This window comes from Hyaena hyaena, unplaced genomic scaffold (genome assembly GCF_003009895.1).
Source record: "Hyaena hyaena isolate Hyena2069 unplaced genomic scaffold, ASM300989v1 scaffold_5, whole genome shotgun sequence".
Taxonomy (NCBI): domain Eukaryota; kingdom Metazoa; phylum Chordata; class Mammalia; order Carnivora; family Hyaenidae; genus Hyaena; species Hyaena hyaena.
In genome coordinates, this window is record NW_024080637.1 from 8,941,030 (window position 1) to 8,967,475 (window position 26,446).

At 38.0% G+C, this 26,446-nt stretch overlaps 1 non-coding gene across 1 annotated transcript; it reads left to right on the forward strand.

The window, feature by feature from the left end:
* Positions 1–11,214: 11,214 nt before the first annotated feature.
* LOC120236472 lies at positions 11,215–11,321 on the forward strand. Its single transcript, XR_005529681.1, has one exon. It is a non-coding gene; the product is annotated as a U6 spliceosomal RNA (small nuclear RNA).
* The last annotated feature ends 15,125 nt before the right edge of the window (positions 11,322–26,446 follow it).

The following is a 26,446-nucleotide window of genomic DNA, read 5'->3' on the forward strand; positions in this document are numbered from 1 at the left end:
ATTCCTACTATCATTTTCACAGTGTTTATGAAAGTAATTGTTGGTTATTACTTCTGTATAAACTTGATCTTCACTTTCAATTTATTTTAGTAATCCAGGGAATTTTATTTTGTTTAAATAACTTTTTTACTTGAAGCAGCTGAGTGGCTCAGTTGGTTGAGTGTTTAACTCTAGATTTCAGCTCAGATCATGATCCCAGCGTCACGGGATGGAGCCCTGCATCAGGCTCCACACTGAGCGTGGAGACTGCTTGGGATTCCTTCTCGCTCCCTCTGCCTCTCTCCCCTGCTCACATGCTCTCTTTCTCTAAAATAATAAATAAATATCTATATTACTGAGTAGTTCTGATGGTTGTACCTGTGGGTGATGATGTTTTCTTCTTACAGATGTAGTAAGCACTTAAAAACAAAATCAGACTTCCTCTTAACATAAAAAAGTTACTTTGTGAAAGCCCTTTTGCTTCTCTGTTGTTTTGTGCCCTAATTTTTAAATAATTTTACTCATTTGCAGGTTTGCTGGTCTTATCTTTCCTTACCAGCTGCTCATAACAACATTATCATGGGCATTCACATACCTCTTTACATATTGCAAAGCACATCCCATAAATTTGAGGAGTTCCTTCAGTGTGCTCATTTAATCCTCTTAGCAGCAATTGTATCATTATTATCTTCATTTTACAGATGCAGAAACTGCTTAGAACAAGCAAGTCATTTGCTTAGGGTCAAGCTGCTGGTAAGGGACAGGGCCAGTATCTGAACTCAAGTTTGATTCCAAAGCTTATCCTTTCATTGTACTAGGCTGTTGAATGAGTGAGTGAATATCCATTATATTGAATACAGATAGTAGGCATTCCACACAGAATAAATACCATTTTAAGATAAATAAGCAAAAAGTCATTTTCCTCTTTTCAGAAATGTCCCAAAAAACCAAACATACAGACAAGCAATTGAGTTCAGTATGATAGCCTTTTCATTTTCAGAAGTGATACAGTTAGTGTGTTTGCCAGCCATTTGAGGCCACTGTGCTTGATTCATAACTGTTTACTTGTCAGCTGTATTATCTTGGGCAGATGATCTAACTTTCCTGGGCCTCATTCTTCACATTTGTGAGACAGGGTTAATAACAGGACCTACTGCAAACATAGATGTGAGGATTAAATACTGACTCCTTCCTACCTTTGTTTTACTAGAAGTACACCAAGGACTAATCCCAATCTATATAGGGAGTCAAGCCAGGCACAGCCATCATGTGATAGCACAGGGATACAAATATAATATGGGTCTAGAACACCATAGGTGCTTAATAAATATTAGTTGAAGGACTGAACAAAACCCTGGCTGGTGTTTTCAGGGAAGATTTCATGAAGGAAGTCACTTTTGAGCCAGATATTGAAGAATGTGTAAGAGTCTGTCTGATGGAGAAGGAGATGAGTGGACCAAATTTCAGGGTCAAAGATTAGGGCACCCAAATAACAGGATTTGAGTGGTGAGTCAGGAAGGAGTAGCAAGTATTCCTCCTTCTTTTTTCTTATAGGTTGGTGACTAGTGTAGTTTCTGAGCCTTATAGTCTTCGGAATATTCTGACTTGCAAAACTGGCCTTAGTAGAGAGGCAAAACTTTGCCTCTACCCTTTAGGGTCTTTTGGTTGAGCCTGAAAATTTAACAGACACAATACAGATTAACAGGAGAAAAGCATACAAATATACTTAATACAGATTTTTATGTGACATAGGAGCCCTCTCAAGGAAATGAAGACCCAAAGAAGGGGCAAAGTTTAAATGCTTTTATAATAGGCTGAACAGAGAGTCAATTGTGGAAAAATAACTAAAATGTACAGGGAGGCTATAGGAAGATAAGAATTATTTTAACAAGTTCTGTTTGTACAGAATCCTCTTAATCTCAACTTTACATCCTTGATAAGAGTGTCTCTTTTCTCCTGGGAGCTCAAGGGCAGCTCTCACACGGGAGTTGTATCTCCTGTTTTTCAGGAAGAAAAGAGCTCAGAGTATTCCTATTGTATCTGCTATTTTTCAAGTGCTTTTCACTCAAAATAATCTTTATGCCAAAGTGGCATTTTATGGAATGGCTTTTTTAGGCACACTTCATTTTTATTCCTCTTTCTATAACATAAGAGTCTTCCCATTGTGAAAAAGGGCAAGGCTTTAGATGCCCGTGTCTGAACACTGTGTTAAGGCTAGAGGACTGGCTTGTGGGTAATCTATATTTTCGGCATTCCAGTCTGATGCGAGCATCTCATCTACTGCCAACATCTGTTCTAATTGGTTATTTATATGCTCTACCAATTGTTATGTATTTTCAAATATTACCAGATAAAGATACTGATTTTCACACAAAATTGGGGATGGTGGTGGAGAATAAACAGTAAGGATCTATTTAAATATTTTTTAAAGCTGCTGCCTTGGGGCATACAACTCTTTTATTTTTTTAATGTTTTATTTATTTCTGAGAGAGAGAGAGAGAGAGAGACAGTGTGAGCAGAGAGGGTCAGAGAGAGAGGGAGATACAGAATCTGAAACCGGCTCCAGGCTCTGAGCTGGCAGTCAGCACAGAGCCCGACGCGGGGCTCGAACCCGCGAACTGTGAGATCATGACCTGAGCCGATGTTGGACACTCAACCGACTGAGCCACCCAGGCGTGGGGCATTCAACTCTTGATCTCACGGTTGTGAGTTCAATCAAGCCTAGCCCCATGTTGGGCTCAGAGCTTACTTTAAAATATATATAAAATTTTTTTTCTAAGCTGTTGCTTTTACCTTTGTTAAATTTCCTTTTGTCTTTATTTAAATAGATTGTAGAAATATTATTTCAAAAACTAAGGTAATTTAACAAGGGAAGATGCATGCACAGCTCCATCCATTCTGCACAGAATTTGAAATTTTTTGTATTTCCTTTCAGGTCTTGTCTTTTGAATACCACCATTCTACCATTGAAACATAAATCTCTAGATGAGGGTTTTTAAAAAAAAAAAAATTGGTCAGTAAAGTGTCCAAGTCTTGATTTTAGTTCAGGTCATGATCTTATCATTCCTGGGATCCAGCCCAAAATTGGGTTCTGTGCTGGAAGTGTAGAGCCTGCTTAGGATTCTCTCTCTCTCTCTCTCTCTCTCTCTCTCTGTCCCTCCTGCTTATGCACTCTCTCTCTCTCTCAAAATTAATAAATAAACTTAAAAATATGATTATATATTTTATTTTAGAAAGTAACAGGTGCTCAATGTAAAAATTTTTGAGTCTTCAAATGTATTAAGAAGAATATAAAAATTTCTCATTATCCCCAAATCCAGCGGCAACTATACAATACTGACATCTTTCCTTCCAGCTTTATGTTCATTTGTTGATTGGTTGGTTTGACTTTAGGTGTAGAGGTTTTAGTTAATCACACTCCTCAGTACATGGCATTTTATCATCTTAGGTCACTGATAATACTTTTAAAAATGTTTATTTGTTTACTTTGAGAGAGAGAGAGAGAGAAAGAGAGAGCATGAGCAAGTGTGCAGGAACAGAGAGAGGGAGAGAGAGAATGCTAAGTAGGCTCCATGCTTAGTGCTCACAATAGTGAAATCAGCACCTGTGTTGAAATCAAGAGTTGGATGCTTAACAGACTGAGCCACGTAGGTGCACCAGTGTTTATACTTTTAAGTTTTATTTGTTATTCATTTTTTCTCTTTTATCCCTATTTCTTTCTTTACAAAGGCAACTATGTTCTATTTGGTGCATATCTTTTCATTTGTATATGTTCATATGAAATGTGAATTTTTGTTTTATATAGATGTATTTTAATTTATGTAAATGGTACAGTATTTTAATCTCACTGTATTTCTGAGAAAGAATGAAATCTGGCCATGTGTAGCAACATGGTTGGAACTTGAGGATGTTATGCTGAGCAAAATAAGTCAGGCAGAGAAGGACAGATACCATATGTTTGCATGAATATGTAGATTAGGAGGAACTTAAAGGAGGACCATGGGGGAGAAGAAGGGGAAAAATAGTTGGGGAGAGGGAGGGAGGCAAACCATGAGAGACTCTTGGATGCTGAGAGCAAACTGAGGGCTGATGGGGGAGGGGGAGAGGGGAAGGGGGGTGATGGGCATGGAGGAGGGCACTTGTTGGGATGAGCACTGGGTGTTATATGGAAACCAACTTGACAATAAACTATGTAAAAAATAAACAAATAAATCTCATTGTGTTTCTTCAGATTTTTTACTAAGCACTGTTTTTAAAATGCATTTATGTTGCTGTGTATACATCTAATCCATTGCTTCTGACTGCTATGTAATTTCACAATAGAAAATTTACTACAGTTTAGCTATCTATTCCCCAGTGATAGACCACCAAACAGGTAGTCTTTAAGTCCTTGCCATCATAAATAATACTGCAATTAATATTTTAATGCTTTGTGTGTCTGCATAAGAATTTCTTTGGGAAATATCCCAGGAGTGACTGTGGGCTCAGAGAGTATGTGAGTTCATAATTCTCATAATTTGTGTCAGATTGCTTTCCACAGTGGCTATAGCAGTCCATACTCCTGCCACCGTGGCATAAGGGTTCCAGCCACCAGCAGGCATTATCAAACATTCTAATTTTTATAGCTTAATAGATGTAAAACCATAGCACATTGCTGTTTTAAAGAACATTTCTCTGATTTTTTTTTTTTAGCATTTCTCCATATGCCTTTTGATTTTTGGTTTTCTTCTCTGTTCATATTTGCTTATTTTTCTCTAGAGATTACTGTCCTTTTCCTTATTTGCAAAAGTTTTGTATACGAAGGATTTCAAATATCTTCTCCCATTTTCTGATCTGGCTACTTTGTCCACAGTTTTTTGTTGAATAGGAATCCTTATTATTCATCAAGATTATTGTGTTGTAGTCTGTGATGTTGAAGTTTTGCCTTTCTCTACTCCTCACAAACTATAATAGTTTACTACTTTTAAAAATTATTTTTTAAATGTTTTATTTATTTCTGAGAGAGAGAGACAGACAGCGTGAGCAGGGGAGGGTCAGAGAGAGAGGGAGACAAAGAATCTGAAGCAGGCTCCAGGCTCTGAGCTAGCTGCCAGCACAGAGCCTGACGCAGGGCTCGAATCCAGGAACTATGAGATCATGACCTGAGCCTAAGTCAGTTGCTTAACTGACTGAGCCACCTAGGTGCTCCTAAAAATCATTTTTAATATTTATTATGTCTTTAATTCTCCCAGAGTCCAGCCTTGTATAAGATGTAGAATTGTTAAAATATGGTAATTATAGTATTCCAGCCTTGATAGATCAGTTTCTGAGAGAGATTAAAATCTGCAGCTATAATTATGCATCTATTTCTCTATGCAGTTCTGTATATTTTAATACTATATAATTAAGCGCACCTATGGGTTTGCTTATTGTTTCTTTTATGGATATATAATTATTTTTATCACTTTTTACCTTTTGAGACTAAAATTTCTTTTTGATGGAATTAAGATCAAAACCCAGTTCATATTTTTCTGGTGTATCTCTTTTCAACTTTTTATTTCTAATTTTCGTATCTTTTTAGGTCTTTTTCCCTTTTTAATGTTAATTTATTTATTTTGAGAGAGAGAAAAAACAAGCAGAGGAAGGGCAGAGAGAAAATCCCAAGCAGGCTCTGTACTATCAGTATGGAGCTGGACATAGGGCTCTAACTCATGAACCATGCGATCGTTACCTGAGTGAGCCAAGATCAAGAGTCGAACGCCTAACCTACTGAGCCACCCAGGCAACCCTTATCATTTCATGTTTTAAGTGTGACTCTTGTAGCCATTTATTATTGGATGTAATTTTTAGAAATTCAATTGGTGAGGTTAGCTTATTTGCATTTAATGTAATTACTATATATTAAGATTTAGTCCCACCATCCATTTACTATACATTTCTTTTTATATTAAATTTCCATTTCTTCTTTCCACTGGCTAGGCTAAATTTTCTTCTGCAGGTTTAATTTTTATACATAACATAGTATTTCTTGTGGTAGTAGCCACTGACTTTGGACTCCAGACAGAGTTCCTGTCTCTTAACAGTTTGAACAAAAGCCTAAAGAAACGTTTCAAGCTTGACATTCAAAGATCTGTTGTGCCATGTGTTGATGTTAATCTAATCATTGTTGCTATGATGGAAGATACTTGATCTCTAAAGGAAATGCAGGATGCCATTACCAAAAGGAAGAATGGAGGCTGGGAGAACACAAAAACAATATATGTCCACTTCATAATAAATGAATAAAATAAATAAATACTTAAAATAAATAAAACTTATTTAAGCCTCGGTTTCTTCATCTGTGAAGTGGCAATGATAATAACCTTTCTTAAAGGGGCGATATGTGGAGAATTGGGTAATAGATATAAATCATATCTCTTATAAGTCATATCTCTTATAATCTGTACAAAAATTAGTTATTATTCTTGTTCCTGCATTTCTCACATGGTATTATTTATCTGTATTATTTGTATTTATTTGTATTGTTTGTATTTACTGTTGGTATTTATAAGTACTATTATATGGGGAAGTACCATTCTAGCCAGCATTCTCCCTAAATTGTGCCAATGCCTGTAGAACTGATTTTTCTCTCCTAAGAACAATGAATGGGCAAGATATCAGGAGGGTGTCTGACCTGAGAGTAAGTTTCCATCCAAAAAGCCCTGAAGTTGCAAAGCAGGTTAACTTGCTGGTAGACTTGCCAGATTGCACACAGCTGAAAGTTTGGTGCAATAGAGTAAAATTGGGCTCCAGTTCCTTCTATAAATCAAATTAGTTGTGTGACCTTAGGCAGATCACTTAAACTCTCTGGGCCTGAAAAATGGAGGTCATAAGAACACCTACCTCTTAAAATTATGGTGGGATTAAATAAGACTATATGTTAAATGCCCTGGCCTTAAAGAAATTCTTAAGCTTCTGAGACACATACTCAGATCTTTTTATTGAGCACTTATTAATTTTATGACTAGGTTGAGTGCAGGCTCTTTCTCATCTCTGAAGTACATTGACTTGCTCTGTTTTCTTAGAGAATAAATGTTGTTTCCCTCAAGGCCCTATGTCTTCAAAATTTGAACCAGGAATACTTGCCAACAGAATAGAATCTCACGAGAGATCCTGTTCATTACAGGCAACTAAAGTTGATAATTATATATTTTTTCACATGTGTAGATTTAGATTCACATGAAACCAAAAGTATGTACCTGCTATGTTTACTGAATAGGCTCTTCTACCACATGATTGCTCAAACCTATAATAATCCCATGAATTAAGTACTAATATCCCCATTTTATTGATGAGGAAATAGATGGTCACATAAATTAAGTAACTTGACCAAGGTGACACAGTTGGGAATAAGAAAGGATACAGCCTAGTGTAATGTAAGGAAGATGGGCTTTGGAGTCAGATCTAAATTAGAATCCCAGCAGTGCCATACACTAGATCTTGAACTTGAAACAGTGACCTAATCTGTTCAATCTCAGTTTCCTCAATGAGATTAGAATATCTAACTCACCTAAGTATTATGAGGTTGAACTGAGATAGTATTTGTAAAGCAGAGTGCCTGGCACATGGTAGGTGCTCTCTGTAAACCCTTAGGTACTTGATAAGTGTATTGGGAACCCACAGCCCATGGAGCACACTTTATAGTGCTATTTTATTTTATTTTATTTTATGTAGTTTATTGTCAAGATGGTTTCCAGATAACACTCAGTGCTCATCCCAACAAGTGCCCTCCTCCATGCCCATCACCCATTTTCCCCTCTCCCCTACCCCCCATCAACCCTCAGTTTGTTCTCAGTATTTAAGAGTCTCTTGTGGCTTGCCTCCCTCCCTCTCCTTAACCGTTTTTTCCCCTTCCCCTCCCCTATGGTCCTCTGTTAAGTTTCTCCTGTTCCACATATGAGTGAAAACTATGGTATCTTTCGCTGCCTGACTTATTTCACTTAGCATAATACCCTCAAGTTCCATCCACGTTGCTACAAATGGCCAGATTTCATTCTTTCTCATTGCCATGTAGTATTCCATTGAATAAATAAACCACATCTTCTTGATCCATTCGTCAGTTGATGGGCATTTAGTGTCTTTCCATGATTTGGCTATTGTTGAAAGTGCTGTTATGAACATTGGGGTACATGCGTCCCTATGCATCAGCACTCCTGTATCCCTTGGGTAAATTCCTAGCAGTGCTATTGCTGGGTCATAGGGGAATTCTATTGTTCAGTTTCTGAGGACCCTCCACATTGTATTCCAGAGCGGCTGCACCAGTTTACATTCCCACCAACAGTGTAGGAGGGTGCCCATTTCTCCACATCTATAGTCTACTGATTTGTTCATTTTGGCCATATTAGTGCTATTTTAGAGGTAACTTCAATCATCATCAAGTTTCTTTAGAACATTTGATGGGATGTTCAAATGAGGCAGTAAGATACAGTGAAAGGATCCCAGGCATGGGAGTCTAGAGATCTGGGATTTGATGCTGGCTCTTATTTAGTGTGTGTCTGACATTGTGCAAGGAAATGGAGTCTCAGTTTCCTTATTTATAAAATGGAGACAATATTCTTGTCCTCACAAGGTTGCTGGGCTAACAAATACAGATGGATGCGAACACTCTTTCAGTTTTAGAAATGCTGTGTAAATGTGAGGGCTTTCAATTTGTGTTTACTATTTTCAGAGGGAGCGTAAACAGGACTCAAGATAACCTGAGACCTGCCTCCTAGAGAGCAACTGTTGGAGAACCCGACCCTTAAGTGAGGCCTGATTAACTATTTGCCACTGCTGTTGCTGTGGCTGCTGCTTATGCTCAAATATCAATCATTGTGCCTGCTCGGAGAGGCAGCACTGTGCAGAATATCCCCCTCTCCCCATATACACCCTGCTCCACACAACTGTTGGGACCAGGACTGGGAATCTGACCCAAAGGCAAGCAACTCATGAGCTTGCCAATGACCTACAAATGTGGTCTGTCTCCTAAAAAATGAGTTGTACAAATAAATATTTCTCTTTCAGGAATTTGAATTGGGAAACATGAGGTGATTGAGGCAATTAGTAGCAATAAAAACAATGACTAAAAGGTTGCAAAGAGAGAGGCCATGAGGTTGAGTAGGGGTACATGTGAGAGGAGATGGAGTCTAGGTGTGACAAACCAACGTGATGAGGAGGCAGAAATTATGAGTAAATGGAAGCTATAAAGTAGAAAATGATAATATATGTTTATTCAACAAATGTTTTTAGGATTCCTTCTATGAACAAGTCACTGTGTTAGGCTCTGAATACACAAAAGTGACTAAGACACAGCTTCTGTCTTTATAGCACTTAGTGGGGAAGAGAGACAAAACAAGTAAACAAATAATTACAGATTGATTCAAAGCTAAAAAGAAAACAAATATGGAGCTGAGTTAGAACATACCAGGAAGGGAGCCACTTAAGAAACAGCATGGTAAGGGAAGTTCAGAACAGATCATTAAAGTGAGACCTGAAGAATGAGAAGGAGCCAAGGAGAAGAGTATTTGAGGTGGAGGATAAATAATGCCAACTGGCAGGAAATGGCTTGTCATGTTTAAGGAAGCTGACAAACAGAAAACAAAACAAGCCATGCGGCTGAAGGGAAGTGAAGGAAAGGGAACAGCATGAGATAAATTTGGAGAGGTAAGGGGCACCTGGGTGGCTCAGTTGGTTAAGCTTCCGCCTTCAGCTCAGGTCATGATCTCATGGTTAGTGGGTTCGAGCTCCGCATTGGGCTCTGTGCTGACAGCTAGCTCAGAACCTGGAGCCTGTCTTTGGATTCTGTGTCTCCCTCTCTCTCTGACCCTCCCCTGCTCATGCTGTCTCTCTCTCTCTCTCAAAAATAAATAAAACATTAAAAAAACATTTGAAGGAACAAGCAGGAGGCATGTCACAGGACCCAGCAGGCCTAAGTATGGAGTTTGGAATTTAGTTCCAGTGAGCCCCAGTGAGAAGCAATGAAAGTATTTGAGTTTGGGTAATATTATCCAGTAGCATGTATAGATAAACTTGAAGGCTAAAGAGTCACTACAGGTTCAAACCTAAGCTCTACCACTTACCAGCTGTGTGACCTTGCACAAATTATTTAATCTCTTTGTGCCCCAATTTCCCTTTCTATAAAACTGAGGTATGTTTCATCTCATAGATTCATTGTGAAGATTACATATATATAAAGTGCTTACAGCAGCTCCTGGCACATGATAAACATCCAATAAATGTAAGCTTGTATTATTATTTTGTTTTCCAAGATATCATGGTAGTTACTGTATAGAGAATGAATGTGTGAAGGATAAAACGGAAACCAATTGGGGCACCTGGGTGGCTCAGTTGGTTAAGCATCTGACTTTGGCTCAGGTCATGATCTGTGGTTCATGGGTTTGAGCCCCACGTTGGACCCTGTGCTGACAGCTAGCTCAGAGCCTGGAGCCTATCTTCAGATTCTGTGTCTCCCTGTCTCTCTGACCCTCCCCTGCTTGCGCTGTCTCTCTCTGTCTCTCAAAATAATAACAACAACAATAATAATAATAAACGGAAGCCAGTTATGAGGCTGATGAGTCACCTAAGTAAGAGATGATGAGTGAAGTGGTAGTAGTGGTTTCTAGCTAGAGCAACTAGGTGGAGGGAGGTGACATTTACTGAGAGAGAGGAGCTTGGAGGAAGCAGATTTGGCAGAGAAATTAGGAGTTCTATTTTAGACATGTTAAACTTCAGATGTCAGTGAGATCCAAGAAGATGTCAGTTAGGTAGCTGTTTGTAAGTTTGGAGCCCAAAAGAGAGGTATGGGATGAAGATATGAATTTAGAAGCCATTAACATAATCAGCATTCAAAGATTCTTTTCCTGGTATCATCATCCAAAGATATAGAAGTAGTTGAGATTATCTAGGAGGAGAGGATACAGAGAGAAGTGAACAGAGCCAAGAAGAGTGCTGAGGAGCCACACATTTTAGAGTGGTTGAACAAACAAGGAGAATGAGGAGAGGCCTGTGAAGAGAAAGTAGAACCAGAAGAAGGCGGAATCAAATATCAAGAGAACAGAGTGTGTCAAGAAAATGAGAGCGGTCAGTTGAGTGTGGAAAGGTCAAATAATATAATGATTAAAAAAAATAGTGAAGTATGTATGTGTGTGTGTTTGTGTGTGTGTGTGTGTGTGTGTGTGTGTGGAGGTGTGTGTGGAGGTGCTAAGTAAACATCAAACAGGCTAAAAATGAATTGAAGGGGTTCTTACTTTGACAGCACATTTGCTAAAACTAAAACTATACAGACAAAATTGGCATGACTCCTCCATATTAGATGACACACAAATTGTGAAGCATTTCATATGTTTTCAGATGGATTTGACAATGTTAACTTTTACATATTCAAACAGAAATTTGAATCCACAAGAATGAAAGGGATTCTAAAACTGAATATAAATAGAAAACAAATAAGCCTAACTATATATAAATAAGTAATATAAACATTCTGAAGCAAAATAAAACTTAATCCAAATAACTTTTGAACACAGCACTTTGAATATATACCTTTAGTCTAAAAACAAAACAAAACACAAACAAATTTTGAATCCAATTTAATAGATTTTTTTTAAGTGACATGGATGTAGCCATTCTGAAACTATTTTATGTATATCAAAACACTGAGCAAATGAAAAAAGACAATGATGCCATTGGGAGTCAGAGTTCCCACTGTGGGAAAAGGGAGATGCAAATAAGGAAAAGGAGAAAGAACCTTGTGGTGCTGAATTGGAATTAAGTGTACTAGTAAAGAATTCATGATTAAAAATAATTAAATTATATTAAGCTGCCATTTTTCCTTCATCGCTCTGTTTACCTAACGGGCCTAAATGCAATTACACCCCAGTAACAATGAGCATATCTGGTGCCCAGATCTTGGTTTCTAAATACCATTGCTTACTAAAAGGGTAGCTCTTGGAGAGATGGATGATTTCCAAGACTACACAGGAAAAGTAAAAGATGAACTTGGGATGCTGTATTATACCAGAAAGCAAGAAATTGCTTAAAAAAAAAAAAAAGTTGGGCATCTGTCAAAAGGATACAGGAGCCAGTGTGAAGGGGCTCTCACTGGCCAAATCTGGGACAAGTTGAACGTTAAAATGAATAATGGCAGTGACAGATTATAACCTATTAAATACAGTAAGAATCTATAAATCTATACTAATGATAATAAATATATAAATAAGTAAGAGAAAAGGGAAAGATCTTGCTTACAGTATAATGTCAACTAAAAATGTAGGTGGAATAATGGAATTATAAAATCACCACTTGGCCACCTTTAGAATTATTAATTCAGACATTGCTTAGGAGTTTTACTTTACACATGTTAAACTTAAGATGTCAGTGAAATATCCAAGTAGATATCAATTAGGCAGTTGGTTGTAAGTTTGGAGTTCAGAAGGGAGTTCTGGGATGAAGATATGAATTTAGAAGTCATTAGCATAACCAGCGTTCAAAAACATAGAAGTAGTAGAGACTATCAATTGGCAATGAATGTTGGAAACTTTGAGCATAAGTTTGAAGAGGAACAAGATCTTGATATAGTTTCAAAGTACCTTTCCAAAGATTACTCATTATTTATATGGGAAAAAATGCTAACTTTATAGTGAAAAAACCTCACAGATGCCATCTTAACCAAATGGTTAAAGTGAACAACAATGGGACCAGGTGACACAATGTTTTTCCTCACTTTATGCATTGAGGACATAACATCCCATGGGTAGTATTCCTGCTCCCTCCAAAAAAAAAGGAGAAAAAGAAATAGAATTATAGGGAAACATGAAACAAAACCAAATAGGAGGAAATTCTACAAAACATTGGTCTGTACTTTCCAAAAATGTCAATATCATGAATAACAATCAAAGGCTGGGGAACTGTTCTAGATTAGAGGAGACTAAAGAGTCATGAAAGTTAAATATAATGTATGATTAGGGATCAGGCACTGCATCAGAGGGAAAGCTGCTAGACAGGACAGTATCAGGACATTAAGTGAACTTTGAATATGTACTAAATATAAGGATTTCTATCAATGTTAAATTTCCCGAATTTGATCATCACACATGGGAGAGGGCGGGGTAGGAGGATGCAGGTATATAAGAGAATGTCCTGGGGCACTTTGGTGGCTAGTCAGTTAAGCATCCAACTTCGGCTCAGGTCATGATCTCATGGTTTGAGGGTTTGAGCCCCGCATAGGGCTCTGTGCTGACAGCTCAGAGCCTGTAGCCTGCTTCAATTCTGTGTCTCCCTCTCTCTCTGCCTCTCTTCTGCTCATACTCTATCTTTCTTTATATCAAAAATAAATAACAAAAACAAAAAAAATTTAAATAAAACTTTAAAAAATTAAAAAAGAGAGAATGTCCTTGTTCTTAGCAAATATACACTCAAATATTTAGGATATTAGGGGTAAATACTACAATTCAAATGGTTCAGGAAACATTTGTATATATGCATGCATTCATACACATATGCATACACACAGATAAAGAGATTGTGGCAAAATATTAAGTTCTGGTGCATTGGGGTGAAGAGTGTATAGGAATTCTTTGTAATATTCGTGCACCTCTTCTGAAAGTTTGCAATTATTCTGAAGTAAAAAGCTTAAAAATAAATTGGAGATGAGGAACTAGAAAGAGTATACTGATAACTCTTTTGAGAAATTTGGCTGTGAAGGGAAGCAGAGAAATAGGACTGGAGAGGGAGTCAGGGTTATAAAATAGCTCTTTAAAGATAGGAGAAACTAGAACAGATTTGTGTGCTGATGAAAACAATGATGAGCTTCAGCCCATCCTTTAAAAGAGATTCGATCAAAGCCACCCGCCTTAGGCTCCTCTGAAAACATTTCATTCCTTAAACTACAACCAGGAAGATATTTGGGTCACCACTTGAGGGCAGTACAAGTGGTGGTTTTACTGTTTCAGCTGCTGGAACAAAAACAAAGCCCTTTATGTGATTTTCTCTCAAATATGCTGTGTGAAATAAACCTCCTAACATATCACTTTTTCCAAACGTTTTAAACAAGAAAATCCCAACAGAATTCATAACAAGGGTGAAGAGAAAAGGGGGTGAGAACAAGGGTCTCATGCTTAGAAAAATGCCTGGCACATGTTATGAATTTAATACAGAGTAGAAGGTAACAGAAAAAATAGAACATGTTAGTTGGAAGCAACCCTAGAAAAGGATGAATCCAGATCCCTCATTTTATAGACAGGGCCTTGGGTTCAGAGGAAAGAAGGGACTTGACCAAACCACAATAATGTGGTAGAAAAGGTAATGGTTTCAACACTTACCTGGTTAGTCTGTAAAGACAGAGGTTCTGATACTTTCAAATGACATTATAAATATGGCTTGCAAAGGGACTGACCCCATCGTTGGTACTGATACTGAGTTCCTGAAAAAATTGTGACCTCTGTCGTGAGACTGTGCCCCTTGTGTCTTCCTCTACCCTGGGAGGATTTGACTCTTCACCTTCAACTCCTGTCCACTTTGACTAGTCCTAATGCTCTGGACAGCATAGTTCTGATCCCAACCAACCTATTTCTACCCCTTTCTGGCAGGGCCCAAAGGGGTCACATATTAGACTTTCCTACCAACACTGGGGGGTAAAGATGGAAGTTGGAAGATGAAGTTGGAAAAAAAGGGAATGGGCGTATGGCAGTACATTGTTTGCAGAAAAATAACAGTATCAATGCAGTAGACTGGAGATGATCTCACAAGGACAATCAGAAAATCCTAGTGAAATACAAAACTCTAAATATGATATATATATAAGTACGTAATGGAGAAGAAGCACCTTTAGACTGATTAAAATACAGAAACCAATATGACTTTTTTAAAAATGTTTTTATTTATTTCTGACAGAGAGAGAGGAAGCATGAGCAGAGGAGGGTCAGAGAGAGAGGGGGACACAGAACGTGAAGCAGACTCCAGGCTCTGAGCTGGCTGTCAGCACAGAGCCCGACGCGGGGCTCGAACCCACAAACCGTGAGATCATGACCTGAGCCGAAGTTGGACGCTCAACCGACTGAGCCACCCAGGTGCCGCCAATATGACTTCTTATCATGCTAAGAAGTGGGCTCACTTATGCAGAAGGACTCCTAACCTCACTACTACATACAGAAAAATGCTTGCACATTAGCCTGATGTTTCAAAGATCTCCTAACCTGGCCCCAGTCCATTCTTTAGTCTCGTGTTCTGCCATAGTTCCCATCCCATGCTCCTACCACTGCTTTCTGAATACTCACTGCAATGATTTAAATGCTGCGATCTATCAGGCTATGCTCTGCACTTGCTCCATTTTGAGGTTCACCTCAAATGCCTCCTTCTTTGGATGCTTTCCTTGATCTGACCCTCAAATTTACCTGAAGGTTCCTTTTGGCCCCTATAGGCATTGCATGTACTTATCTTGAGCATTTATTTCTGCCTTGTCTTCTGTACTACATAATGAGCACTTTGAAGACATAGACTGGGTCTTAATACTAATAATATTTCTTAGGGATTAGTGATCTACTATTAATTTTTCTTTTTAAACATTTTTTTTTGAGAGAGTGAGAGGAAGAGAGAGCGAGCATGCAAGTTGGGGAGGGGCAGAGCGGGAGGGTGGGAAAAAATCCTAAGCAGGCTCTGCTCTCAGAGCAGAGCCCCACACAGGGCTCGATCTCACAACTGTGAGATCATGACCTGAGCTAAAATCAAGAGTCTGATGCTTAACCCACTGGGCTACCCAGAGGCCCCTATTAATATTCTTTCTTATCCTTCTACCACTCCTGCATTTCTAGCTCATTCCTTCCAACATCCCAGCTCTAATAGTTCTCTGATAGTCCCCAGGCCAGTCATCCTAACATCTTTTGACCATTCCTTACCCATCTTATGTCCTCAGTTCTTTTCTTACCCGCTTAAATTCCCGTGTCCAATGTTATAATTATTTCTTTGATATGTCGTCTTCTCTTTTCCTCTTCTTGCTTTGTTATTCTGCCTCAAAAAACCCCTACCCTGGACAATCTAACTCTACCTTTTGGAAAGTTGTTGAAGAAAACCCCACAATGATGTCAATTGGACTCTACAAATTCATTACCACTAACCTCAAGTGATCCTTTACTGATATCTGGTAATCATTTTATTTTAAATGTTTATCTACTTTCCCTAAATGACTATTTCGCCCTTTTTTCCCTTCAAACTTCCAGTACCTTCTTCTTTCTGTTCCCTCTTAGCAGATAACCCGCCCACCTTCATCCATGCCTGTATACTCCTGTCCTCTCAATGGTACTCTGAAAGCAAATCCTTTCCCTTATGCTCCAGCAATTCTCTCTTGTCTATCTCATTAGTATTTCACTTTTCAAAGGATCATCCCATCAGCTTAAAGAAGCACAATAGTATCTCTAATATTAAAAAAAGAAACCTCTCTTGACTCCATATTCCCTTCTAGGTAACACATTATTTCTCTGCTCTTCATTTCACTCAAATATTATCTACATTCTAAACTCTAAAGAATTATCTACATTCCTTGATTTGAAGTCCTACCTTTTCAATCTTTCTGGAGGCCGCTTTAATCAGGTTTTATTCCCTCCCTTAACTGAAGCTGTTTTTACCAAGGTCACCAAAGAACTCCATGTTGATAAATCTAGAGGTCAATTCTCACTTCTTATCTAAGTAGCTCTATAATCAGATCAGGCACATTTGCTAACTCCCTCCTTCCTTCCTCATTTCTTCCTGAAACAATTTGTCTTTATTTGGCTCCAGGACGGACACCATGCTCTCCTGGTTTTGCTCTAAACTCACTGTTGATTTCTCCTTCTCAGTTCCCTCTCTTTTGCTAGTTCCATTTCATTTCCTTGATTTCTAACATTGGAGTGGCTGCAGCTGGACTTCTTGGATCTACAGACACTCTTTGTATAGATAGTCTTACCCAGTCTCATGGCCTTATGCTTTCTGCCCCCCTGAACTCCACACTTTTATTTCAATTGCATTCTTGACATTTCAACTTAGATGTTTAAAAATTATCTCGAACTTATTGGGCACCTGGGTGGCTCAGTTGAGTGTCCAACTCTTGATTTTGGCTCGGGTCATGATCTCAGGGTTCTGGGATCAAGCCCTGCATCAGGCTCTGTGTTGAACATTCTCTCTCCTTCTTCCCTTCCCTTGCTCTCTCCCTCTTTCTAAAATTAAAAAAAAAAAAATCAAAAAGCACCTCAAACTTAGTGCAAGACAAAATTCCTGATGTTCTCCCCAAACTGGTTTCTTCCAGTCTTCCTCCATCTCACTCCATTAGGCAAAATCCATGCATCATCCTTGACTCTTTTCTTCTCTCCATACCTCAGTTAGTCCTTTAGCAAATCAAGTAAGCCCTGCCTTCAAAATATATACAGATCTCACCACTTCCTACCATTTCTTCCTCCAACCTCCATTTTCCCCCACCTCCAACTGCTAACTTTCTGACACAAGCCATCATCATATCTGGATTGTTGCAACAATATCATATTTATTTTACTGCTTTCTGCTTTTGTTATCTACACTCTATTTTTCCCACAGTAATCCAAATAATCTTTTTTAAACTTAGGCTATACTATGGTCTTTCTCTGTTCAAAACTCCTGTAACTTTCCATCTCATTCAGTGTTAAAGGCGAAGTCTTTAAAATGACCCATAAGACCTCACTTGATGTAGGATACTATAACCTCTCTGACTTTCTTTCTTAATTATTCACCCTTTCCCTCATTCTACCGCAGTCATATTGGTGTCCTTCATATTTCTCAAATCCACTAGGCACACATCTGCCTTGCACTGTTGCTCCTTTTGCCTTGATTTCTCCCCATCCTAGATATACTCTTTGTCACTCTCTTACTCAAAGTCTTTTCTCTAATGTTTCCTTATCCATGGGACTTTTCTGACCACATTTAAAATCCCAACCCTTCCTCCTTCTCATATACTTTCCCATCCATCTTTCTTTCTTCTCTGATATATTTTTCTCCTTATCAACTTATGATTATATATTATATATATGTATTTATACTTTTATAAATAATTTATATAAGCTACACAAAGGAAGAGATTTGTCTGTTTTGTTTACTGCCATATCTTCAGTACCTAGAACAGAGCTTAGCACATAGTAAGTACTGAATAACTAGTTTTTGAATTAATGAACAAATCCTCATGATAGCCATATGAGGTAAGATCCTATTTTTTATCATCTCTATTTTATAGATAGAGCTTCAGGGAACTGAAGCTCAGGAAGGCTAAGGAACTTAACTCAAATCATACAACTAGTAAGTAGCAGAGCTATAGTTGGAATCAGGATGTGTTTTTCTTTAAGACCCACAACTTTAACCACTATGGTATTCTGTATTCTTTGTATCTCTATAATCAAACCTATAATCAGACCACTGCCTCTGCTATAGTTGTGGTCCCAACAACTCTTATCTATATCTCTTTAAAGCATCCTTGACCCCACTGCTTCATCCTTTACACAGAGCCAGAGTGACATCTTTTTTTTTGTTTGTTTTAAATGCACAATTAAGTAGTTTTTTAGAATATTCACAGAGTTGCACAGCCATCATCATTATCTAATTGCAGATCATTTTCATTAATCCAAAAAGAAACCCCATACAATTAGCAGTCACACCTCATTCACCTTTCTCTCAGCTTCTGACAATGTTAATCTACTTTCTGTCCCCATGGATTTGCCTATTTGGGACATGTCATATAAATGGAATCATACAATGTGGGGCACAAAAGTCTTTTATGTCTGGCTTCTTTCGCGTGGTGTAATGTTCTTAAGGTTCATCAATGTTGTAGAATTATCAATACTTCATTCCTTTTTATTGCTGAATAGTACTCCATTGTGTAGATATACCATGTGTATTTATTCATCAGTGATGGACATTTGGTTTTTTATACCTTTTTTTGGTTATTATAAATAATGTTATTATGAATATTCATGTGAATATTTTTATGAAGACATATGTTTTTAATTCTTTTGGCTATATACTGAAGAGTAAAATTGTTAGGGCATATGATAATTCTATGTTTAACTCTTTGAGGAACTGTCAAATTGTTTTCCAGAGTGGCTGTCTCATTTTACATTTCCACCAGCAATGTAATAAGAGTGTAATTTCTCCACATCCTTGCCAATACTGGATTATTAAAAATTATTTATTTATTTTGAGAGAGAGTGAACATGAGTAAGGGAGGGGCAGTGAAAGAGAATCCCAAGCAGGCTCTGTGCTAACAGTGCAGATGAGGGGCTCAGTCTCACAGTTTGTGAGATTATGACCTGAGCTGAAGTGGAGAGTTGAACTCTTAACCTACTGAGCCACCCAGGCGCCCCAATACTGGATTATTATAACAATCTCAACAACATTCTTTTGCATGTAGATATGCAGTTGTTATTGTCCATTTAAAAATTACAACCATTTTAGGAGGTGTGAAGTTCTATTTCACTGTGGTTTTGATTAGCATTTCCCTAACAATTAATGATGTGAGCTGTTGAGCATATTTTGTGCACTTTTTGGCCACATGTATTTATCCTTTGGAGAAATAGCTATTCAAATAATTTATCCATTTAAAAAAAATGTTGGGGACCTGGGGGGCTCAGTTGGTTAAGCATCCAACTTCTGCTTAGGTCATGATCTCACGGTTCATGAGTTTGAGCCCTACATCAGGCCTGTACTGATAGCTCAGGGCCTGGAGACTGTTTCAGATTCTGTGTCTCCCTCTCTCTCTGCCCCTTCTCTGCTTATACTCTGTCTCACTCCCTCTCAAAAATAAATCTATAAAAAAATTAAAATTTAAAAAATTTTTAATGTTTATTTATTTTGAGGGAAGGGAGAGAGAGAGAGAGAGAGAATTCCAAGCAGGCTATACTCTCAGCTGTGAGATTATGACTAGAGCCAAAACCAAGAGTAGAATGCCTAACTGACTGAACCACCTAGGAACCCCTACCCAATTAAAAAAAAAATGTTTTTATTTATTTTTTAGAGAGAGAGAGAGAGAGAGAGCGATAGAGAGCATGAGCAGGGGAGGGTCAGAGAGCGAGGGAGATATAGAATCTGAAACAGGCTCCAGGCTCTGAGCTAGTTGTCAGCACAGAGCCTGACGTGGGGCTCGAACCCATGAACCATGAGATTGTGACCTGAGCTGAAGTCGGACGCTCAACCGACTGAGCCACCCAGGCGTCCCCCAAATGAATTTTAGAATCATCTTGTGAATTTCTACAAAGAAGTTAGTTGAGATTCTAATAGACATTACACTGAATCTGTAGATAAATTTGGGGAGTACTGCCATCTCAACTTGAATCTTAGAAAACTTGAGTTTTCTAATCCATGAACATGTAAAGTCTTTCCATTTATTAGGTCTTTTAAATTTTTTTTTCAGTGATGTTTTAAAGTTATCAGTTACAAGTCTTAAATGTCTCCTTTTAAATTTATTCTCAGGTACTTTTTCTTGTTGGTGCTATTGGTAACAAAATTATCATCTTAATTTCATTTTCTTATTAATCATTGCTAGTATATAGAAATACAACTGTCATTGATCTTGAATCTTGCAATCTTGCTTCTTGCTGAGCTTGTTTATTCTAATAATTTTTGTTGTTGTTCCTTTAGGATTTTCCATACACACAAGATCATCTCATTTGTGAATAAAGGTAGTTTACATCTTTCCAATTTGGATGACTTTACTTTTTTTTTTTTTTTTTGCATAATTGCCTTGGCTAGAACCTCCAGTACAATGTTGAAGGGAGTGACCTTTCTTTCTTTTTTTAAAATATATTTTTTAGCGTTTATTCATTTTTTTTAAATTTCTGAGAGAGAGACACACACACACACAGTGTGAGCAGGGGAGGGTCAGAGAGAGAGGGAGATACAGAATCTGAAACAAGCTCTGGGTTCTGAGATGGCTGTCAGCACAGAGCCCAATGCAGGTCTTGAACCCATGAACCGTGAGATCATGACCTGAGCCGAAGTCGGATGCTTAACCAACAGAACCACCCAGGTGCCCCAACATTTATTCATTTTTGAGAGACAGAAAGAGACAGAGTGTGAGATGGGGAGGCACAGGGAGACAGAGAGAGAGAGAGAGAGAGAGAGACAGAATCCAAAGCAGGCTCCAGGCTCTGAGCTGTCAGTACAGAGCCCAACGTGGGGCATGAACTCGTGACTTGAGCCAAAGTTGGACGCTTAACCAACTGAGCCACCCAGGCACCTTGACAGTGACCTTTCTAAAACACAATCTTGGGTTTTTATTTCCCAACCTTGGAAGCTTTCAACAACTCCACATTGCCCTTAGAATAAAGATTTCACTTCTCATTTACTTACTTGCATCTCATCTTAGCTTTGCATCTTGAAAATCTGAGCCAACTGAATCACAATATTTTTCCCAGTTCCTTGCTCTTTTTTGCTTCTAGGCCTTTGTGCACATTATTCCCTCTGCCTGATGCACTCCATTCTCCATCCATCCCTTGCTTCAAGGTAATCTCTACCCATTCTCCAGATCTCAGCTTATATACAACTTCTACTCCCCTTCTTTGTCCCATAGCACAGATGTTGTATTCCTCCAGTGTGTTTCCACATCACTGGAATCTTATTCTCATAATTTTATTACATTGCATTTATAATTGCCATTTTGCTTGTCTGTCTTCCTTTCTAGACTATGTGGTCCTTGAGGTTGGAGACTATGCCTTATTCACTTTTGTAACTCCGCTGCTTTGCAAAATGCTTGGGGCATAGTATATACTTAAAACTTAACTTGTTGAATAAATTAATAAATGGATAGAAGCCCATTTATCTGCTCTTTACAAGTTCCATAGTTCAATAAATCTGTCCTTGGTGGTTCTAATCAGTGGCCTGAAAATGAGCCCACTAGGAGTTTGCAGGATGTTTTTCAGTGTTCCCTGATGGGCTTGAGATAATTACTGATTCCTTGAAGTTCCAGAATCTTCTCTGTTAAGTAGTAAAAAACTTTTTTTCTCAGTGCCCTTTGGATAGACATTTAATTATAGAGATACTTTGTTTTACAAACAATTTCAAATTTATAGCCCTTCAAAAACAATTGGCTTTCTTCACTCCAATTCTTCAAAGTTGATGATTTTCTAGACTCCACTGTGTTTTGATGTAACAAAACTACCCAAAATATGTAGTGGGGTAGGGATTATCATTCCCATTTCACACATGAGAGGCAGAGTAGTTAAGTAACTTGCCCAAGTTCCCAGGGGCAGGGCCAGAATTTGAAATCAAGTCTTAACGATACTAAATCCATGCTCTTAATCATTTACTTCCTTCATCTTACCTACTTATACTACATAATTTTGCAAAAAGAACAGCTGTCTCTTACTTGAGGTTAAGCTTGACACTTAGTAAGGCAAAACTTGTATATTGTCAGAATTATCCTTGAAAAATTCTAGAAGTTATTCAGTATAATATACAGACACATTGTGTCTGCATAAGCTCAACACAGCCAATTATTTTCTTCAGACTTAAATCCTTGCTTCTTTGGTTGAGCATCAGCTGAAATCTTTGGCTTGCATATAGAGATAATATTGAAAGTAACAACAAAACCTCCTTTCTTTAAACACTGAGCACTGAAGGCGTATAATTACATTCACATACATTTAAATGCAAACTGTTGCTACTCCTTTTTATATACTTTGATTTTCTGAACTGTAGGATAGAGTGGATAGTGCCTCCAGTGAAATAGGAACCTATTTTTTGTATCTTTCAGGGCCAAATGTTGCTATGAATGAGGACAGTCTCCCTGGACCTTCAAAATTTGACAGATTTACTTCAGATCTCTGTTAGGGATGAGATATTGACAGTGCTTATTAGTAAAGCTAGATAACATGGGGTAGTTATAAAGATAAGCAAATCCTTAATTATCATTGTCATAACCATAATGTGATACTTCCCATTTGTTGAGCACTTATTCCCATGTGCCAGACACCAGGTAATGTGCTTTATATGCATTGTCCATTTAATTTTATAACTGTGATGTAGTTTGCATAAAACTGAGGCTCAAAGACTTTTAAGTAGTTTGTCCATGGTGTTATAGCTTATAAGTGGAGGGTTTTGATCTAATCTCAAATTTGTCAGGACAGCCTGACTGTCCTGATGTCAGGGTTCCTGACTTCCTATTGAAAGGGTGAAATTGATTACAGGTTGTTCTTTTAAAAAATCAAGGTGACTAGATTTGAAAATGTTATCAATACAAAACAATAATGGTCCCTTTTGTGGCACTAATGATTTTGCTTGTCTGAACCTCCAGAGGAACACATTCCCCTAACCGTCTTCTGGCCTGGATACGATTTCTTCTGAGTATGTCCTAATATCTCCTCTATCTTAGCTAGTTTCTCCCTCTTCTATCCCCACAATGTTGCCTTCCACAAAACATCTCAGGATGCTCAAAACACACTTGCTCCTCTGTGCTTTGCTGACCTCTACTTTACCTGGAAAGACCTGGCCATCATTGTAAGTGATGGTCTAGAGTTTGAGAAGTCCCTGAAGGTTTTAAACAGAGAAATGACAAGATCTTTTTATTTGTTTATTTTAAAAGATCACTCTGCCTATGATAAGGAGAATAGACCTACGTGCAAACATGGAATTGGGGAGCTTCGTTAAAGAGTTTTAGCAGTGGCCCAGGAGACAGGGGATGGTGGCAGTGAAGAGAGAGAAATGGTCAGATCTGGAATATATTTTGAAAACAGAAATGGAATTTCAGATATATACTGGAGGTTGAGCCAACCAAACTTGCTGATAGCTTGGACTTTTTATGGAAAAAAAGCACAGAATAAGTGAAGAAAAGCGATGGACTGAACAAGGCGTTCTCTATTTGTGTTATAAGATGTTCAATACACAGTCATTATTTTAAACTGAGACACAACTGTGATTATGGCTTAGAAAAATCTTTGACTGAATGAGTTGTTTGTCATTATGTGTGTATGTGGCATGTCTTAGTTTTCTCCAACTATGTGAACCTGCTAAGTGCACGACATGGCACTGGGTAGTTTCAAAAAGTTCCATCGTTTAACTCTTCCTAAATCCGTAGAAGAATGAATACTCCCACTTTATAGAGAAGGAAACTAAGACTTATGATTTGTCTGACGTTGCACAGTTCTTAAGGAGCTGAACTGAGATTTGAAGTCCAAGTTGACTAAAGTCCATGCTCTTGTCACTGAAATGATTCAAAGTTACAAAATCAGAATTCCCCAAACTTTTCTCCTCATTAATTGAAGCCTCTATTGACTCTCATGTGTCCTACTTTAGAGCCCAAGGCTGGCAAACAGGACAGCTTTGTTCAGTCTGTAGCCCATCCCCTGACTTGCCTTGTGATTTAGGGCAAGCTTCTTAATTTGATGGTGTCTCAGCATTCCCACATGTTAAGCAGGGCTAGTAATTAGTGATGGAGACAATGCTTTGAAATCAGTAGATGAAAGGATTTGCAGTCTTGAGTGCAAATTTTTTCTTTCCCATGATGTTCTTTGCTTTCTTATAGTTTCCAGGACACTTTATAACGAAAACAAGAAAAAAAGAAGAAAAGGAAAGAAAGAAAGAAGCAAAGAAAGAAAGAAAGAAAGAAAGAAAGAAAAAGAAAAAGGAAAGGAGGAAAGGCAAAGGAAGGAAAGAAAAAAGGAAGAAATAGGGCAAGTGTAAAACTGCGTTTGCTTGCTCACTAGAAGCCAATGGGACTTTTGGGACACCAGTGTAATAATCTCTGTAGTACTCAATAAATATTACTAGTGGATGAATGGATTTTATTAAAAAATCCATCAAGGTAGGTTTTGGTAAACCAGTGAAGATCTTTGAAAATGATTTCTATTTTGTTTCTGATTTCTCAACCCCTAAGTAATCTCTAGTAAGAAGAAAAAGGAGCTACTGTTCATCTAGTGTCCCCTGTGTTCCAGGTACCAGGCTAACTGCTTTCACATGAAACTTCATTTAATCATTATAATAGCACAATCAGGTATGTGCTATTATCACCTTCAGTTTAACAGGAAACAATGGCTTGGTAGAGTTCACAGACTTGCCCAAGTTCACAAAATTAGGAGGCAGCAGAGCCGAGACTGGACCAGACTGGGCCTTCTCACTTCTAAATTCAGACTCTTCCCAGGACACTCCATTGCCCTGAAAAATTAGTGATGAAGACAATTTTGAAACGTCCTATCACACCCTGGGTGTGCATGGCATTTAAAAATCTTACTGCTTGTTCTTTTCAGTTCCTGGCACAGGGACAGTTATTTGTGTAGCACAATTGTTATTATTGTGCAGCCTCACATATTCTTTCTGCCCTGGGCAAACATGAACAATAATGGGCTATATTTATGCAACCAATAGCTTGGAAGCATGAGCTCCAGATTATCACTACAATTGTAGTTCAAGTTTTTTTTATTGTTGTTGTTGTTGCTTAGCACCATTTATATGGAAGGCCTTTCTCAAAGTCTCATGCAAATAAACTGGTTCTTTGTATATTCAGAGAACTCCTCAGTTTTTTTTTCTCCCATAGTTTCAATCAAGCATCCTGTATTTCTAAATGCTGACATTACAGATGTGCCTTGTTCATGAAGAGATGATAGGACAGTCACTTCTAAAGTTGGAATATAAAGAAATAAAAGTAGCTGTGGTGTCCCTGAAGGGTGGGTTGGGGAGAAGGAGTGGGTGTTAGAGTAGGATAGAAAGATGGAAAGATAGGCCCATGACAAAGCTGTTCATGGTCTAAGTGCTCTTCTTCAGGATCGTCTTGGGTTTAGGGTTATTATAATCTTCAGCTTTCCGTGGTCAAAGCATCATTTTAACAAGGCTTCTTGGAGGTGATCAATATCTACAGGGTACCAGCAACACGCCCTAGTAAAAAGCACATTTGAGGTGGAAGACCTATGTATAATGTCTACCTTTGTCAGTATGGATTTGGACAAATTGCTCTTCTATAAAATAAAAATAATAATCCCTATAGGGTTGTTGTGAGGATTAAATGAAATAAGTTCACATATCTGCAAAACTTACTTTGTAATTGGAGAGTTGTCTGATGGGTAGAGTTAAACGGTGATCTTGAAGAATGGTATCTTTATAGCTACTTATTAGGCATCTATTCCAGTCAAGGCTCTTTGATAAAACATTTATGCATGATTTGTAGTCCTTTTATCATCCCTACAAGTGGGTATTAATATCTCCAATGTACATATGAGGAATATGAAGCTTAGAGACCCAAAGACATTAAGTTGCCCTAGGAAAAACAGGTAAGCCTGTTTGTCTGCTCCATAATGCTCATTCTTGTTACAATGAATTAGATCACAACATATCTTCCAGTAGCTACATTTTACTCTCCTAAAATAGATTTGGGATATGACCCAGTGCTTTGATGAGATCTGGGACAGGCATTTGCAAACTGTCATTGGTGTGTCATTAAAAAAAAATATCCAGTCTCAGAAGTTCTAGGCCTTTTTGGGAGTTTGGACCATCATTCTCA